General features: G+C 39.4%; 1 protein-coding gene across 2 annotated transcripts in view; it reads right to left on the bottom strand.

Annotated features, from left to right (window-relative positions):
* The window catches only part of Peak1 (pseudopodium enriched atypical kinase 1), a 209,930-nt gene that overhangs the window by 57,983 nt on the left and 134,206 nt on the right, over nucleotides 1–17,741 (bottom strand). Inside the window, exon 4 of one of the 2 annotated variants that reach the window (XM_075965832.1) lies at nucleotides 1,979–2,073. The exons of the other annotated variant lie outside the window; for it this stretch is intronic. The gene's annotated coding sequence lies outside the window, so the exon portion shown is untranslated. The remainder of the gene's footprint in view (nucleotides 1–1,978; nucleotides 2,074–17,741) is intronic. 2 annotated transcript variants of the gene reach the window in all.

Below are 17,741 nucleotides of genomic sequence, written 5' to 3'. Positions count from 1 at the left end.
TAACACCTGATTGGTCTAATGAAGAGTAGAATGGCCAATAGCTAGCAAGGAGAAAGGACAGGCAGGGCTGCCAGGTAGAGAATAAAGAGAAGGGTTAAAGGCAAATAGAGAGGAGTGAGAAAAGGAGAGGGAGAGGAGGACACCAGGGGCCAGCCACCCAGCCACACAGCCACCTAGCCACACAACCTAGCCACCCAGCCACCTAGCCATACAACCTAGCCACCCAGCCAGCAATGGAATAAGAAATAAATTCATAAAGAACAGAGAAAGATAAAAAGCCTAGATAGAGGCAAAGGTAGATGGGATAATTTGAGTTAAGAAAAACTGACTAGAAAATAAACAAAGCTAAGGCTGGGCATTCATAAGAAAGAATAAATCTTCATGTATTTATTTGGGAGCTGAGTGGTGGGCTTTCAAGGAGAAAAACAGACAAACAACAACAACAACAAAAACAAAAAGCACAACTACATATAGGCAGTTTATAAACATGTGACTCTACATATCATTTGTCATATAGAAATGCAAATTTCAACCATAATAATGCACCATTATGAATTTAGTGGAATGATTATTGAGCATGTTTGTGGGGGATGAGCAAGTGGAGCAATTATGGGAACTTGGATGGTTCAGGCATTTTGGAAAACAGTTTGGCAGTTTCTTGTAAAGTTAAACATAAATTTGCCTTGATACCTACCAATCTCATTCTTCAGTATTTACTAGAAACAATGAAAACTTCTATTTACACTAAAACCAGTATACAGAGATTTACAGACACAACCTGGAAGCGATCCAAATGCTCTATGGTGGTAACTATGTAACTGTACACATTTGTCAAAACTCACAAAACTTCAGTACTAAACCAGGTGACTTTTATAATATGTAAGTTAAACTTCAATGAACCTGAGCTGTAAAAAGACAGTTTGGGCTGGACCGAAAATGGACTTTGGAGGGAAGAATGAAAGACAAGAACATTTTAAAACGCTGCTATAGGCATGTCAATGTCTGACGAGAATCTGGCCCAGGGTGTGGCACCACATCTGGGAAGGCACAGAAAAGCAGAAGAGAGAAGAGCTGGACTCTAAAGAGTCAGGAGGTGCTAAGGTGGAGCTTATGTGCTCCAACAATGTGTACGGGCATTTACCAAGACAGTAACACTGGAAGAGGCCTGACTTTTGTATGAGGATGATCAGTGCAGACTCTGAGAGCCTGCATATAACAAAACAGGCTGTTGATTTTACCAACCTAAACACAGGAGTCTCATCTGCTTGGGGACTGCTAGCACTGAGGTATTTTCTGGGCTAAGGTTTTGTCGTGTGAACCAGGAAAAAGAACATAACTTTTTCTCTCAGAAAAAGGCATGTTGCATTCAAGGTAATGATGAGGCAGAAGCCGGAGAGAGAAGACAACTATTTCACATGCTGCTGAGAGGTACTGGGAAACGAGGACTCACATGTCCTATTAGACTTGATGGGAGAGACTCATCAGTCACCTTAGCATGGAGACAGTAGTAAGGATGGAATCCAGACGGTAGTGGGTTGGAGAATAAAATGATGGAACAATGGTGGAAACTCTTTGGAAAAGTTTGGTGGGAAGAGTTGGAGATTCAGAAATGACTTCTTGATTTTAAGACAGGAGGAAGGAGATACTGTTGAATGATAATATTGGATTACAGAGAAAAATAGGAAACAGAAAAGGCAAGAAAAAATAGCACAATTCAAATCTTTGAATGTTAAAACTGACAAAGCCCTCTTTTCATTCCTTTTGCCTGATGAACCTGCGGGTCAGAAGACCAGGAAAGAAAATGACTCTCCTAAGCTTACAACTTAGGGACCTGAGACTTAAGGTCCCTAACAAAACACCATCTATGTTTTGTTTATAACTGTATCTATATGATGTGTGGGCAGGAGGTTCTCTTCCTACCTGTGAGGGTTCTGGGGATCAGACTCAGGCTATCAGGGTGAGCAGCAAGCAACTTTACCTGCTGAGCCATCTCGATGACCCGATTATATGCCTAAAATTGCTATTTCTTTTCTGTTGTCGTTAGTTTTCCTCCTTTTGTTTAGTGAAGACTTCCTGGGAATTAAAAAAAAAGCAATAAAAAGTAAAAAAACAAGAACAAAATGCCAGAATAAAAACAGAAATCCTATTGAAATCCTTGTGAAATCCTATTATTCAGAATTAATTTCTATTAGCAACTTGAAGCATTTCCTGTGAGTCACCAAGTTTTCTTTGTTTTAAACATGTTCTATGTACTTAGCACCATATGATGTTGAATAACAAGAGTAAGACATCCTGCCTGATATCTTGCCAACCAAGCTAACCTATTCTTGATAAGGGACTACATGTTTTCTTTATAAGTAGTACATTGTTTTATTTTTCCCCAAGATTAATAAATATGAAAAATAATTTCCTACTCTAAGTGAAAGTTAATCAAAAGATGGCTGTGGAATTCATTAGCAGCTATCACATTAATAAAATGACAAATGAGATTCATCAAGAACACAATTAGTTCATTTCAGCACTCTCTGCCCTAGAAACCCATCTTGGAGTGGCCATTCCTTTGAAAGTTCTGTGTACATCTATATTTATGCTGCCATAAAACCAAGAAATGAACTGAGCAGACACCTTCAGCAAGCACCAGATGGAGCTGCTGTCTAAGCCACAAAACCTGGATTTTGAGGGCTTCATTTTAAACACTAATAATGTTTGGAGACAAAGATGTTCAGTTAAAGATGCTGTCAAAACTATTTTAACGTAATGCTGGCTCTTAGAGAAAGAAGTTATACCACATGCAGGTCCATCCAAAGCACGATCCTCCAGCTTTAATGCCTTTGTGGAATGACTTAACTGGCAATCGATAACACCTAGCAGTTTTTCCCGCTCAACAATGCCACTTGCCAAACAGGAAATTTGAGTCACCAAAGTTATGTTTGAGATGTTGGAAAAGTGTCTCCTGAAGCACGTACACAGGGAAACACAATGGTGCATGCTGGGGCCCGCTACTAGAACAGGTCTGACACAGAACACTAAAATGCAGTGTTTGGTAAGCAAAGCTCAACTGCTCGTATATTTCTTACAATCTTTTTATTTAATTTTCATGACGATGTATTTTGAACATATTTCCCTTTCCTCCAAATCTACCCCACCCCTACGTACCCAACTTTATGTTCTTTCCCACTCCTTCCCCCTTCCCTTATTCTTTCTAAAAATAAAACAAAAAATGAACATCAAATAAAATTCAGTAAGATAAGATAAGACAAAACAAAAACCCACCAAAATTAAACAAAAAATACCCTCTCAAAAAATCCCAAACCCCATGGACTCTGTTTTATGTTGACCTGCCTCCGAGTGTTGTGATATACCCAAAAAGCACCCCACTGGAGAAAACTGATTTTTCCCTTCCAAGATACCTACACAAACGGCTCCGGGGTTAGGGGTGGGACTTGTGTCCACTTCTCCTTCTCAGTGCTGGGATGACTCCAAGGGAAGAGTGTCCAGACTCAACAGGACTGATACACACTTGAACTTACAGAGACTGTGACAGCACCTAAGCCCTGCACAGGCTCAAACCAAACACAATTCCTTATCATCCTAAAGCAAATCCTCTAGATGGACTGGTTGATGGGAGAATTTAATGGCTGAAGCTGCCCCCAGAAGCTAGCTAGGATCCCATGACCTAGAATTCCTTTTCATAACTTTCAGGATGAAATCCTCCCAGCTACAAGATAAAGCTATTCAAGAGTGGCTGATTTCACTTTGAATCATGAAGGCCTTTTAAGAACCTCCTGTTGCTTTATGCTCTCTGCTGCTCCACAATGACTATAATTAGTTTGCTTCTTGTCCAACTGTTTCAAGTAGATTTGACAAAAAAAAAACAACCAAATTCATGCTGGATTTCAAGCTTGGATTAAACTGCCAGCATCAAGACCGAGAGCGCCTCAAGAAGGACACAATTCTTGTCCTTAAAAAGGGACTGTGTAGGTGGTCTATTAAACACCACACACATCACATTCTTTAAAGGTAGCAAAGGAAATCTGTTAATCCTAAAGGAGCATGGGAAATGGACTGCTAAGCTCCATCCTCAATCCTGCAGCTCCTGAAGGCACTAGCTCTCTCTCTAAAATCTGTCGCATTTCCATGGTGGCAAAGACACGGATCCTCACTGCTGCCGTACACAGGAGCTAGGCCACACTCAGCTCACAGTAGTCAGTCTCTAGGATTCCAGGGTAACATTTATAAAGCAAGATTCTCATTAGGATACGTAATGGGATATGTGATTCACTTATATATAAAAAAGTAAAGGAAAATGTGACAAGCATAGCACGCCATTGTTCCACACTGAAAACTGCTGTCAGACATTCTACCAGAGGCAGAAACCTTTGGTATATGACTGAAAGGGAGGGAGAGGAAGTGGGAGTAAAGCTGCTGGAAGAAGTCTGCAGGAGGTGAAAGACAGCTTCAGTATGGAACACAAATAGAAATCCTCTGAGAAGGACCTTGAGACCTGACCTGATGATGATGATATAGTAACAATAACAACAACTACAATCATCATCATCATCATCATCATCATCATCATCATCATCATCATCATCATCACAGTTCCCAGCCACCACAAGAATAGGCAAGCTCTTAGCTCTTAAGACACCAAGTTGTCTTACCTAAAGAAGAGATCAAAGTAAAACATGCTTAATTTGCATACCTTAATGCCCTATTACAAGACGAAGAAGCCCATCCACCCCCAGCTGCTCTAACCACAGCAGTGTGCTGGTCTCATCACAAGGTAGTCATCCCAGGTAAGAAGTGAGGAGCAGCAAGTGCAGCACAACACAGCAATGCAGCACAACACAGCAATGCAGCACAACACAGCAATGCAACTAGGTCCCAGCTCAGCGTCAAAGTTTCTCTTTGATGAACCAGTCAAATACATTTAGTATCACTCCTATTTATAACTTGATAGCAACTAGTTTTACTATTAAAGTATCAAAATGTTCTCTAAATTTTCATCAACCTTTTCTTAGGTCATTTATTAGAGAAGTTAAACTGTTATCCAATAATAGCCAAGGGCTCCATATTTTGTCTTGTTCATGAACTGTTCTTTCTGGTTAGATTAGAATGACCCCTGATACTGTTCTGCTTGCCAAGACTATTTCCCTTCATGACCTTGTTTGGATGTCACCTCTGTGATGAGTTTTTACTGACTCCCTAAATATTATTATATTATACCATACTATAAATATCTAAGTCCTGAGAAGACAGGACTGTGCTATGTCCTTTTGTTATTTGCACTAATGAACTGCTTAGAAAAAACTAGACCCTAAAGTAAGAACATGCTGAATAAATTCTAGTAAGTAACAGACATGGAGTCACTGTGCCCACAAAGAGTCATAATTTTCAAATACCTTGTGATGAGGATATTATTTGTCCTGCTTTTAGGATGAAGGAACTGGGATTTGCCCAAGGTCGCACAGAGCTAGCAGAGCAGAGGCAGCATGCGCGAATGCAAGCCATGCATGCACAAGTGGTTCAAACGGCTCGGCTCAGCTCCCATTGCTGTCCCAGCGGAGAAAGCTGGGCTGAGCATTAAATTAGGGAGTCTCGCTGATAGAGAAGACAGGTTGTGTGTAAATTACAAGAAAAGGAATGAGGAGAAGAGAGATGACGAACACTTAAAAGGAAGAAAAATAAGCAAAGGGAAAAGAAAATTTGGAAGAAAAAAGAATCGATTATTCTACAAAAAGAAATCCCACTTCTATGATTTTAGCAATATAACCATTTCTGGAAACTTCATTATCTAGTGTGACTTGTACTTTGGCAGGTGGTATTATATTTCCAACTAAACTAAAATTTTCTTCAGCTACAAAAGAGTAAACAATATGTTCTATAAAACATTTAAGCTTTTAAAGAAGAAATGCTAAATTAATCAAAGCCTGAACTACACAGTACTTTGAGAAATACAAATTTATTATTAAGAAAATACTGCCTGCAACAAGTTTTAAAATGTACTGAAAGAGTACTTCCTAAACTGGGACCCAGGGTGTATTTTGCAAGGTCCTGTGATTCTCAAAATAGGTTAGTATTGAGTGAAAAGCAAAATCTGTCTAAGTTAACACAGGAACTTGGGGGATGGCTCAGAGGATAAAGTGCTTCCTGTACATTGTGAGCCTGGGTTCAGATCTGTGGCACCGACATAAGATACTAGTGTAGCAGTTTGTGCATGTCATCTCAGCACTGTTTGAATAGGTTTGATGGCTGGAACTTGCTGGCTAGCTAGCCTAGCTGAAACAATGGGCTCTAGGTTCAGTGAGAGACTCTATCTAAACACACACACACACACACACACACACACACACACACGATGGAGAACAATAGAGCGTCACACCTTCAGTCAACTTCTGACCTCCATAGGCACACCAAAGAGCACACTGGCCTCAATACACATGAGCATATCCACACATACACTGCACATACATTGGCATAAATGCTGGGCCATTACAATTGCCACTTATAATTACAAAGCATATAAACATTATTTCTAGGTCTGTGTGTACATTTGTGGTTATAATCTGAGCTGGCACCTAGCACACTACTATTATAAGGAAAAAGAGGGGAAAAACAGGTTCAGTTCTTATGTAAATGACTCATCAGTTCCAAGTGAAGACAAAAATGACATCGTGATATAATCAGTATTTATTGTGCCAATGTTGGAATTTTAGTATGTTAGGAAGCGACTGGAGAGATGGCTCAGTTGTTATGAGCACTTGCTGCTCTTCACGAGGATCTGAGTTTGGTTCTCAGCACCCAAGGGCAGCTTTCAACTGCTTATAACTTCACCTGGCCTTCAAGAACACCTTGCATTACACATGCATACACAGGAATAAACACATAATTAAAAATAAGTCTTGAAAAAGGAAAGAAAGAAATATAGCATAAGAGGACCAAGCTTGGCATGGTGCTCTGATAACTATAATTCTAACACATGGGGATAGAGGCGTAGAATCAGAAATTTAGGATAACCCTTAATTACATTGTGAACTGGAGGCCAGCATGGCCTGCATGAGACCCTGTCTCAAAAAAAAAAAAAAAAAACAACAAAAAACTGAGGTAGCAGGCAGTTTATATTCAGTATGGAAACCAATTTACTTTCAATAAAGCATTGTCTACCATATTATATTAATTTGTATTTCATCAGGCTTTTTATGTAACTTTAACCTGTCTGGTTTATAATTAAAAGAAAAATATAAATATAGAATTCATAACTAATTCCATGTTTGTATTTAAGTAAAATTTTACAATGTATATCAATGCTGAAATCTATAGTTACTAATTTTTTAACTCAAGAAGATTTATAAGTTACCAAAATTTAAAAAGTAGTGCCTTAAAAACAATACTATTTTATTTTAGATAAGTATTTCTCCTGTGGTTTTATTCACATTATTAATTTGCTAAGCATCTATAAAAGGATGTGACTATTTGACAGGCTTTATGAAAATGGAATAAAATAACATAAAATGCTTAACTCTTTGGCTGACTGGTAGCTATTTCCTGTTATTAAATCTGTATCCACTAGATAAACAAAGGACAGTAATCTATTACAGCCCCATCTAAGTGTACCCATACTCCATCTTGACTTAAAAACGGGGCATTTGGGAAGCTACTTCTCCAGAAATATTGCTAAGTTCTAACTCTACTGCTAGGCTTCAGTGACCCTGGATGGATTAGAGTTTCAACTGACTTATGAATGTATTTACTATTTATTGCTTCCATACAGAAAATTTATTCCAAATTATTTGCAACTGCCTTCCCAAAAGAAAACCTAAATGAAAAACAAACAAAAATCAAAACAAATTTAACAATCCATTTTCAGACTTGTGTTGTGCATCAATTTCAAAAGATACCATCAGAGTATTTCTGGAAAGGTTTCTGGGCAACGGTGGTATGCACTACTGTGTGCTGTAAGAATAAAGGCAGGTACTGGAGAGAAACATGGTGGGTAGGAAGCAATGTGGCTAGCACATCTCTAACAAGCCTGAACTAACGCAGAGGCAGTGGGACCGATGAGGCCTGATTTGAGAGGCAAAGTAGTTAAGATTTATCAACCAATGGGGCACTGGGGAAGAAGGGATAACGATGACACTAAGGTCCTTCTAGGTCAAATCCCAGGATGATTTCCCAGGAGACACAATGAAGCTGTGGATAATCAAGCTAACACAAGCTACACATCTTTAAGTGTAGAAAATAATGGAAAAAGCAAAGCAAAGCAAAACAACAACAAAATTGAACTGATGCTCTAAATGGAGATATCAAACACATCCTAAACCAGGTAAATGACTACACATCTTTAATTTATGTTTCATACAAACTTGACGCTTAACCTTGAGTACAGTAACAATAATATGAAATATACAGGATGCTGAAGTGGAAGGAGAAATAATGAAAGGGAAATAGCGACAATCCTCTAAAGCACAAACACAAAATCGGGGCTCAGGAACTGAAGTTATGGGTCAGTGATGGAGCATGAAAAATAGGAGCTGTCACCAGAGGATTTAAGCACTCCAGATGGATACAAAAAAATGCCAACAGGTTTCCTCAAGAAAAACAGCCACAGTTTGGATTTTTTTGGGGGGTGGGGTACTGGATATTAATAGACTAGGAGCAATCTGACAGAAGAAAAGTTAAAGCATCTTCACCAAAGTATGCTGGGTCTTCGTTCTCATCACTGAGAATGCTGCTGGTGGTCTACATCACTGAACTCTGAAAGAGCAATGTCTCTTAGAATGCCATGTGACAGGCAGGACGCCCACCAATCTAAAGAAGTGCTAGGCTATGCTAACGGCTATTATGGTTATCAGAGCATCTGGTATCATTTCTATTCTTATTTTAACAACCCACCACTACAAGAACACTTAGCAACACAAATAAGACTCTAAGATATTACTAATTACCTAAACGTTTATCCAAAATGCTCAGATTACCTATGCTTTATGGACCTAATCTTCTTTTTGAATAAAGAGGACCTTAATTCTTTATGTTATGAAAGATATTAGAAAATGAAGATATACAACAACCCTGCCACTCAAAAAAAAACAAAACCTTGCTACTTGCCCTTCTGGGTCTTTTTCCAATACTCAGACCAAATAGCACATGTAGCATACACCTTTAATTCTAGCAGTTGGGAGGCAGAGATAGGCGGATCCGTGACTTTGAGGCCAGCCTGGTCCACAGAGTGAGTTCCAGGACAGTCAGGGTTACCCAAAGAAACCCTGTCTCAAAAAACAAAACAAACAAAAAAGAGATAATCAATAGGCTGTTTGGGCATATGAATACTTTTAAATCTTTTCGAAAATTTACAATCTATTCTAAACATTATATAAATGTAAATTTGGGTTAAATACAATTTTGAAATTATTCAAATAAACTTAAGGCAAAAAGTTGAAATCAGTCTTTTATTAATTAGAGACAATTATAACCATTTCTCATATATAATAAGCACTTCTGGTATGAAAATAGTTATCTGGTACCCAAAGTCAACCTTTGGCCTCCACAAAGATTAGACCCTTCAGCCAGGTGGTGGTGGCGCACGCCTTTAATCCCAGTACTCGGGAGGCAGAGGCAGGCGGATCTCTGTGAGTTCGAGGCCAGCCTGGTCTACAAGAGCTAGTCCCAGGACAGGAACCAAAAGCTATGGAGAAACCCTGTCTCGAAAAATCAAAAAAAAAATTAGACCCTTCACGTGCACACATGTATATTATATATGCATGCATCACATACAAAATAAATACAAAGGCCAAGGATGTGGCTCAGTGGTAAAGTGATTACCTAACTAAATATGTGTGATGTGCTAGGTTTGATTCCTAGCACTGAAATAAAAAAGGGGGGAGGGATTCTAGTTATCTTTTTTGTGATTGTGTCCATTTGCAAATACCCAAGGGTGCAATAGTCCCATAGGCTATCCCTCTTGCTTCTGTCTTCTGAAGCGCTGGACGCCAGTGTCCAGTTACCTAGAGACCTGTCTCCTCAGACAGCTGATGAGCTTCCCTCCATGCTACACAGTCCTTGGCAGAATCACATACTGGAAAGCTTTCAGGCTCGGTCAACTCTGAATGGTCCCTCTCGTGTAATATTCAATCAATGGCTTAGTCTTAGTTCTCGAATCTATCCTCTTCTTCTCCCCACCTCCTGCAAGCCACATGAGTCCCAGACTTGCTTTTTGAATAGACTACTGAGACGATATATTGCTGTTTCCTAATTCCTCTAAAAGAGCTCTTTAGTACCTTATTTCTCCATAAAACCATACGGAGGTCTCAGCTGTCTATACAATACGCTTGAATCCCACAGAATAAAATGTAATGAATGCTCCCGATACTTCTTAAAGCATCCTCCCACTCATGTAACACCTGCTCAAAACTACAGACCCAGGCAAAGTGAACGCCCCCATGAAGTGGCTCGTCTTCCTCTTAGAATTAACTGTTCTTTTCCCTAGATCCTTATCACATGCCATTCAAGGCTATTTGTATACTTCCTTCCCTCATTATTTTAGGTATTTGAAGGCAAGAGACATTTCTCACTTAGTGATGGCACTGTTCAGTTCTTAAACAGACAAGTAAGTGGTGTGGTGCTATCTGGGTTTACTGAAGGCAGAAGTATTCACACAATGACAAGGGACTACCAATAACAGATGGGGAAAAAAAAAGCATAAAAAAGCAAGCTTGAGAATTCACAAGCACTTCAGTGCAGGGTAAACAGTCCTATATTTCTTAATGGCATTACGATATTTTAGAATAGCATTGTGTTGGATGTGGACACTAACTATAGCAGGGCAGAAAAAAATATTAAATTATATTTTGTATGCTTAACAGGAAATAAAACATGAAAAGTGAGAATGTGTTTTGGAAACATTTTCATACAAATGGCTTTATTATTTACATTTATTAGATTATAAAATAAACACATTAGAATGACTTTAAAAAATAGGAGAAAAAAGCACTCCAAATTGTATTTTGTATAAAAATCAGGTCACAGCAGCACTAAGTGATTATTCTAATTAAAATGTTTTAATATTAAAGATCTCAAACTTAACAAAAGTTAGCCAAAATTTTTTTTAAAGATTTATTTATCTATTATGTATACAATGTTCTGCCCATATGTCTGCTGCAGGCCAGAAGAGGGCACTAGATCTCATTACAGATGGTTGTGAGCCACCATGCGGTTGCTGGGAATTGAACTCAGGACCTTGGGAAGAGGAAGCAGTACTCTTAACTGCTGAGCCATCTCTCCAGCCCCAAAATTTTTTGGTAACTGATGCACAGTCTCTCCAAAGGCAGAGAGAGAGAGAAAGAGAGAGAGACAGACAGACAGACAGACTGAGGGACTTTTATTGCGCTTACATAAAGTACTCATCCATGCTCCTTCCTGTCTTAATGTGTGAATGACTAGAGATGAGGATGTGGAAGATAACAATGGAGAGTGAGAGACAGAACATCTCAGGATAAACAGAGAAGTGGGAGGACAACCAAGAGACGTGAGGGGAAACAAGCAAAAGCCTAGCACAGGAGCAGACACATTTATAAAAAGGACAGCGCTTGCTTCATTTTCCCCTCTCTTGACTTTCTTTGTTCTAATTGACTTCAGGCTGATGCATGCACCCTGAGATGCATGCTGAATTCCAATGAAGTCCTCCTACACGTATACTTTATACCAACACAATCCAGTTAAAAGGATTTTAATTGGTGTGCACCATTCCCTGCAATTTCAACATTTAAAAAATGAATAGTCTCACTAAGTACCAGATGGTGACATGTACTAATTAATCAGGACTATTCAATGAATGAGCATATTAAAATGAATGCACCTATTAGACATGTGTTGCTGACGCTCTATCCTGAGGAAGCCGCTCCGTAAATGTGCGCCCACGGAAGGTGCAGACTTACGGGGAAGCTCGCAAGTATCTTTCACAATGATATGCAGCAGCAACACCATCACCCTTGTGTTTCCCTCTAGATCACTCGATATTTTATGCTAAGCAGCCATGAGCCCTGCTATCCCTCTATAATCTACTTAACCTTCTTAAGCAAGAGCCAGCTAAATACACCAGGTCTACAAGTTTTCTGCTGTAGAGAAGGCTCCTCCAAACTCATCAAAGTTGTTTTTAAAGGGACAATGAGGGAAAGACAGATAAATAGTGTTCTTCATTTCCTCCCTTCCTCCTCAGTTTGTCTGCCAGGTAGTGGGAACTAGAGCACCACCAACTAACGGAATAACATGTACAGGAGAATCCTGCACGACAGGCTGCCATGCGTGGGTTGTCCCCAGATACTGTTTGCTTTGGACGGACATTCATAACCTATTGGTAGGTCTCAAAATACTCGGAGGATTTCTTTTGGAAAGAGGAGGAATTCCCATAGGTCGCGTTTTCTGTTTTCTTAGCTCCTGAAGTTCATGACTCTTCTGGTTCATATTACCTTCTGTCACCATCATTCCAAACGCATTCTAACAGAAAACTGCTCAAGTCTCCCTAGATTTACAGGAGACGATGCTTTCTGCTTTGCTAAAAATACCAAAAACTGAGCAGCAAGCTAAGTAAGGAGGCAGCAAGGCACAGACAAAACCATGGAAAAGGTACCTTGAGGCAAGTCTATCGTCTGGCACACAATCGATGACAAACATTAGTCATCGACAGAAAATAAGGAAATGGTAAGAGCAAATTTGCTCCTTGAAAAGTCAACTCAAAGAGAACCTAACTGAAGAAGTTTAAATATGATCCCTTTGGAGAACTTAGGGATTATGATAAAAATTATGGTTTAGGAATGTACCTTCAAAGTTGAAGACAACATACACTGCCTTCTAAACTAAACCTAGAAGACAGAATTTTGAGAATCTGGTGCTTGTTTAGGATGTATGGCAATGGCTGTTGCTTAAAATGAAAGGATTACCCCAAAGAATCCTTAGGAGAGGGCAAGCCAATAATAGAAACAACAAAATTTGTAGTTACAGACCAGAAAAAAACGTCCCTAGTGGCAAAGGCAATTTTTATTTTATTATTTTCCTTGGGCTCTTGCTTAAAATCAAGAGGAAGGGTTTATATAACATTCAAGAAGAATTTAATTAGTTTGGATGTAATTAAAAGTAAAAATGACACGAACATTTTCATGATGAGGTTTCTGTTTAATGATTGAATAATATTTAAAAATTCCATTACTACGGTTTAATAATTTCTGATAGACCCACTGCTTTAAAAGTTTTGGTCATATTAGACAATTTAAATGCAAAATATTTTGGGGTATTGTTCAGCAGGCGAGTAGGTTTTAAAAGTAAGGATCTTCTGTTCTGGGTTTGGAGCGATATAGGTCAGCAGTTGAGAGCACTGGCTGCTCACTGAGATCATGTCAGCTTGATCCCTAGTATCCACGCATTGGCTCACACCATCTGCAACTCCAGTCCCAGCACAGCTGACTCTTTCTGACCTCTTCAGGTACCAGATATGCAGGTGGTGCATGAACATACATGCAGGCAAACCACAATAAAAATTCCCATATACACAAAATAAAATGAAAACATAGTTAAGAAAAAAGTAACCTAATATTTTGAGATAAAACTCAGTAAGATGAGATATCAAAACCAATCATAAATCTTAGTTCAAACACAAAAAGGAACCCTGCTGGGAAATAGACCCCAGACTGGACGAAGGATAAGCAATGACTTACGGCAATGTAAGTGGACCAGAAAACTTCCAAACTCTCCTGATAAACAATCTACTGCATAACTGTGAAAAGTGCAATTGGTTAGTATTCCATAAATCTTCAAAGGAAGGAAGGAGTGAGCGAGCGAGCATGATGCCCCCTGAACACAGAGGATGTGACTGAACGGGAAGAGTAGCTGCTGAGCACACTGCCCACTCTCAGGGCACAGCCAGCTCCAACCAGAAGACTGCATTAATATTAAAGCTTTGTCTGATTTGAAACAACACTGGAGTCAAAAATAAATACCAACTCCGACAAAAAGCAGATGAATCAGACACACATGGGGAACCAGTGTGGTCTAAGTGTGACATTTAGCATAGTTGTGGTTGGAGATTCAACGCCTGCTTCTGTCTTTTAGAGCAACTCTAAATTAGTCATTCATGCCTTTGGCTAAATGTCAGGCTACTTCCAAGGTGCCTGAAATTCCTTGGAAAGAGGCCATGAATATATTAAGATAAAAATGGACACTGAATTAACTTTTCTCTGATGATACAATAAAATAATGAAAAGACAATGTTCAGAATATGTTACACCTCTTGCAGTACTTTCAACCTAAAAAAAGAATAGGACTGATATTTCTTCATGGGGACGAAAAAAGAATGCTATTTGGAAATAGAGAAGGAATAGAATTAAGAAATAAAGCTTATCAGTTTATATAATAAAATCTGGGGTTACTATATAGGCCTTAAAGTGTAATAGGCAGTGATGAAACCTCTTTTAAGAATTTGTCCTTTGACTCAGAGATCATGATGTTAAGGGAGGGGAAGAAAACTAAAAGGCCAGACACAGGGACACCTAGCACATGTTCTCTTGTGGTTTGGATGAGAACGTCTCTAGGACGCTCAGATGTTTGAACATAGTCCCCAGCTGGTGCAGCTATTTGGGGGATGATGAGGAGGTGTGGCCCTGCTGACAGAAGTGTATCTCTGAGATATACTTTGAGAGTTTAAATCCTCACGCCACGTCCAGTTTGTTTCCTCTTTGCTTCATGCTTGCTGCTCCAGCTATGCCTGTTGCCTGCTTGCCACACTTCCTCAACATCATTGACTCTAACCCCCATGGAACCATAAGCCCAGATAAACTCATTTCCTTAGTCTGCCTTGGCCATGGTGCAGTATCACAGCAACAGAAAAGGGATTAATCTATCTCTCACAGGCAGACTCCACCACAAGGAAGAGACCTGAACGCAGAAGAGGGGTTATCTGGCAAGAGGAAGGGGACTAGAGGAGGGGAGAAAGGTACGACATATGAAAGCAACATGGAGACTAAAAGATTTTGAAAGGTAGCACAAATAAATTGGTACTCTTTTCCTTTCTTCCCTCCTCTATTTTTCTTTTATTGGAAAGATTATTTTCATACAATATACTAATTATGGTTTACTCTCCCCCAACTCCTGAGGTCCTCCCTACCTCCCCTCCCAACCTACATCCTATTTGTCTCTTGTTAAAAAAAAGACAGACATCATCACCATCACCATCATCATCATAATAATAATATAAAACAAAAGCAAAAGAGCCAAAGAAAAAGTACTAGAAACATATATAGACACAGAGACACACATGTTCATACACATAGGAATCTCATTAATATAGAAACCAGAAGCCAACACACACACACACACACACACACACACACACACACACACACACACCCCGATCTGTAAGGTTTAAAACAAACAAACAAACAAAAAGCCCCGACAAAGCATTATGAGGTAAAGAACCTCTAAAGATGACATTGAGTTGGTTTTGTGTTGGCATCTACTGCTGGGTATGAGGCCTGCCATTAAGAGCAGTTTGTTTTCCCGGTGAGAGTCTATTGGAGAGAACTAGTTTTTCATTTGCTGGTGGCATCAAGTGGAGATCTGGGCTAGGGATGTGGGCTTTGTCTGCTTTTCTCAGCATCTGGATACTATCCGATACAGACCTGTGCAGGCCCTGCCCACGTTGCCACAATTTATGAGTTTAGTTGTTTGTCAGTCCGGCTGTGTTTAGAAGACTTTTATTTCTTGGTGTCCTCTATTCTCATAGGCTCTTACATTCTTTCTGCCTCCTATTCCACAGGGTTCTCTGAGCTTTGAGAGGAGGGATTTGACAGAGACATCCAAGTCAGGACTGAGTGTTACAAGATCTCTCATCTCTGCACAGTCTCTATATTTGTTCCCACCTACTACAGGAGGAAGCTTTTCCTTTCTAAAAGAATTTTTTTTTTTTTTTAAAAAAACAACTTTTATTTTCCTTAAAAAGAGAGAGAGAGAGAGAGAGAGAGAGAGAGAGAGAGAGAGAGAGAGAGGGAGGGAGGGAGGGAGGGAGGGGTGGAATCTGTTCCCTGAAACTTGTAACAATAGTCTTGAGTGGCTTAAACTTGATACATTGTCAGCAACTACACAGTCGCTAAGTACAAACTTGCAAAGAACAGAGCACCCACTGCAGTACTTCTATAGGGCATTGTAACTGGACTTCCGGGGAAGGGGAAAAGGAAGTAACACTGACATAATACAGTCACTATGCTGAAAACAATGCTAACTATCTACCCTTTTAACAGCTCGGTATCATTTTTCTAACTTACAGATGAGAGAAATGAGACCCAGGGGTATAAAACCAGGAGACAGGAGCTAATATGAGAACCCTGGCCTGTGTGGCTCTAAACCCCATGCTTTATGCAAAAGTGGCATCTGTAAAATGTGCAGTGCCGGAGGCACATTGTATGATTCTATTTATAATAATCACCTAAAGTTGGTAAAAATGGAAAAGTACAAAAAGAAACGAGAATGGAACCATTCAATACCAAGAGAATGACATGAAATAAATTTAGCCCTATCAGAAGAATTTTCTGGCATGGACGATGGTTTGGCAATCCGAGCTGCCACTGAGCATGCTTTTTGATCTTTATCACGGCTCCTCCAACCATCTAAAGGGTAGTTCTAAAACAAGCAGACGCTCAAAACAATGAAGAATCATCTTTTGACTGTTGAAAACAGTTCTTAAATTGCGAGGTGTATAAGGGAAAGGCACTACAGCAGGTTCACGGAAAACTTGTGCTCTTTTAGTAAAAGGCTTTTAAAACTTTATTAAGTCTAAACACCTGAGTATCTTGTAAAATGCAGATTCTGATTCAGTAGGTCTGGGGTAACAGACCATCCACACTTTTGAGTAGTAGTTTTTAGAATATATAATATATAAAGTTGATAGAAATCTGGGAAACAGTAGCTGTAAAAAAAATTTTAAATCACCTTTCTTGGGGCCAAGCAAACAGTTCAGTGGTAGAGTGACTGCTTGCCAGGAATGAGCTTCACCCTGGTCTTATTTATAGCTTTAGGGAAAAAAATGAAACCGTTTCTACCAATCCCTAGATATGTGGTAAAAGCACAGCTCAGGGAAGTTTTCTTATATTACACAGCATACTCTCTGGAACTAAATCAGGAAGACACACAATTCTGAAAAACCAACTTACAAGACTGACATTATCAGACAACAAAACTTCCAACAAAGTCTGGGGAAATGGCCCCGCAGTTAAGAGCACTTCTTGTTCAGCTTGGTTCCGAGCACCCACATGGCAGTTCACAGGTATGTGTAAGTCCAGTTCCAGGGGATATGAAGTCCTCCTCTGGTTTCCACAGGCACCAGGTGTGTGTGTGCGACATGCATGCAGGCAAAACTCACATACACTTAAAAATACCTTAAAAACTAAACTTAATTAAAACTTAAAACACTACCACAAAACTTTATAAAGACACCACAGTCAAGGTGATGGAGCAGAGGCAATAGAACAAGCAGATCGATAGAGAAACACAGGGTCCAGAAATAGAACCACACAAATACAGCCAAGTCATCACTGACAAAGGAGCAAAGGCAATACACTGGAGAAAATACACTCTTCAACAAATGGTGCTGGAGTAACTGTACACTCTCATGTCAAAAAATTATCTTGACACAAGCTATATAATCCTCACAAAGATTAACCCTAAAGGAGTAACAGATCTGAACATAAAATGCAAAACTATTA

The sequence above is a fragment of the Microtus pennsylvanicus genome, chromosome 3, assembly GCF_037038515.1.
Source record: "Microtus pennsylvanicus isolate mMicPen1 chromosome 3, mMicPen1.hap1, whole genome shotgun sequence".
Lineage (NCBI taxonomy): Eukaryota > Metazoa > Chordata > Mammalia > Rodentia > Cricetidae > Microtus > Microtus pennsylvanicus.
This window is presented reverse-complemented; position numbering and strand designations above follow the sequence as displayed.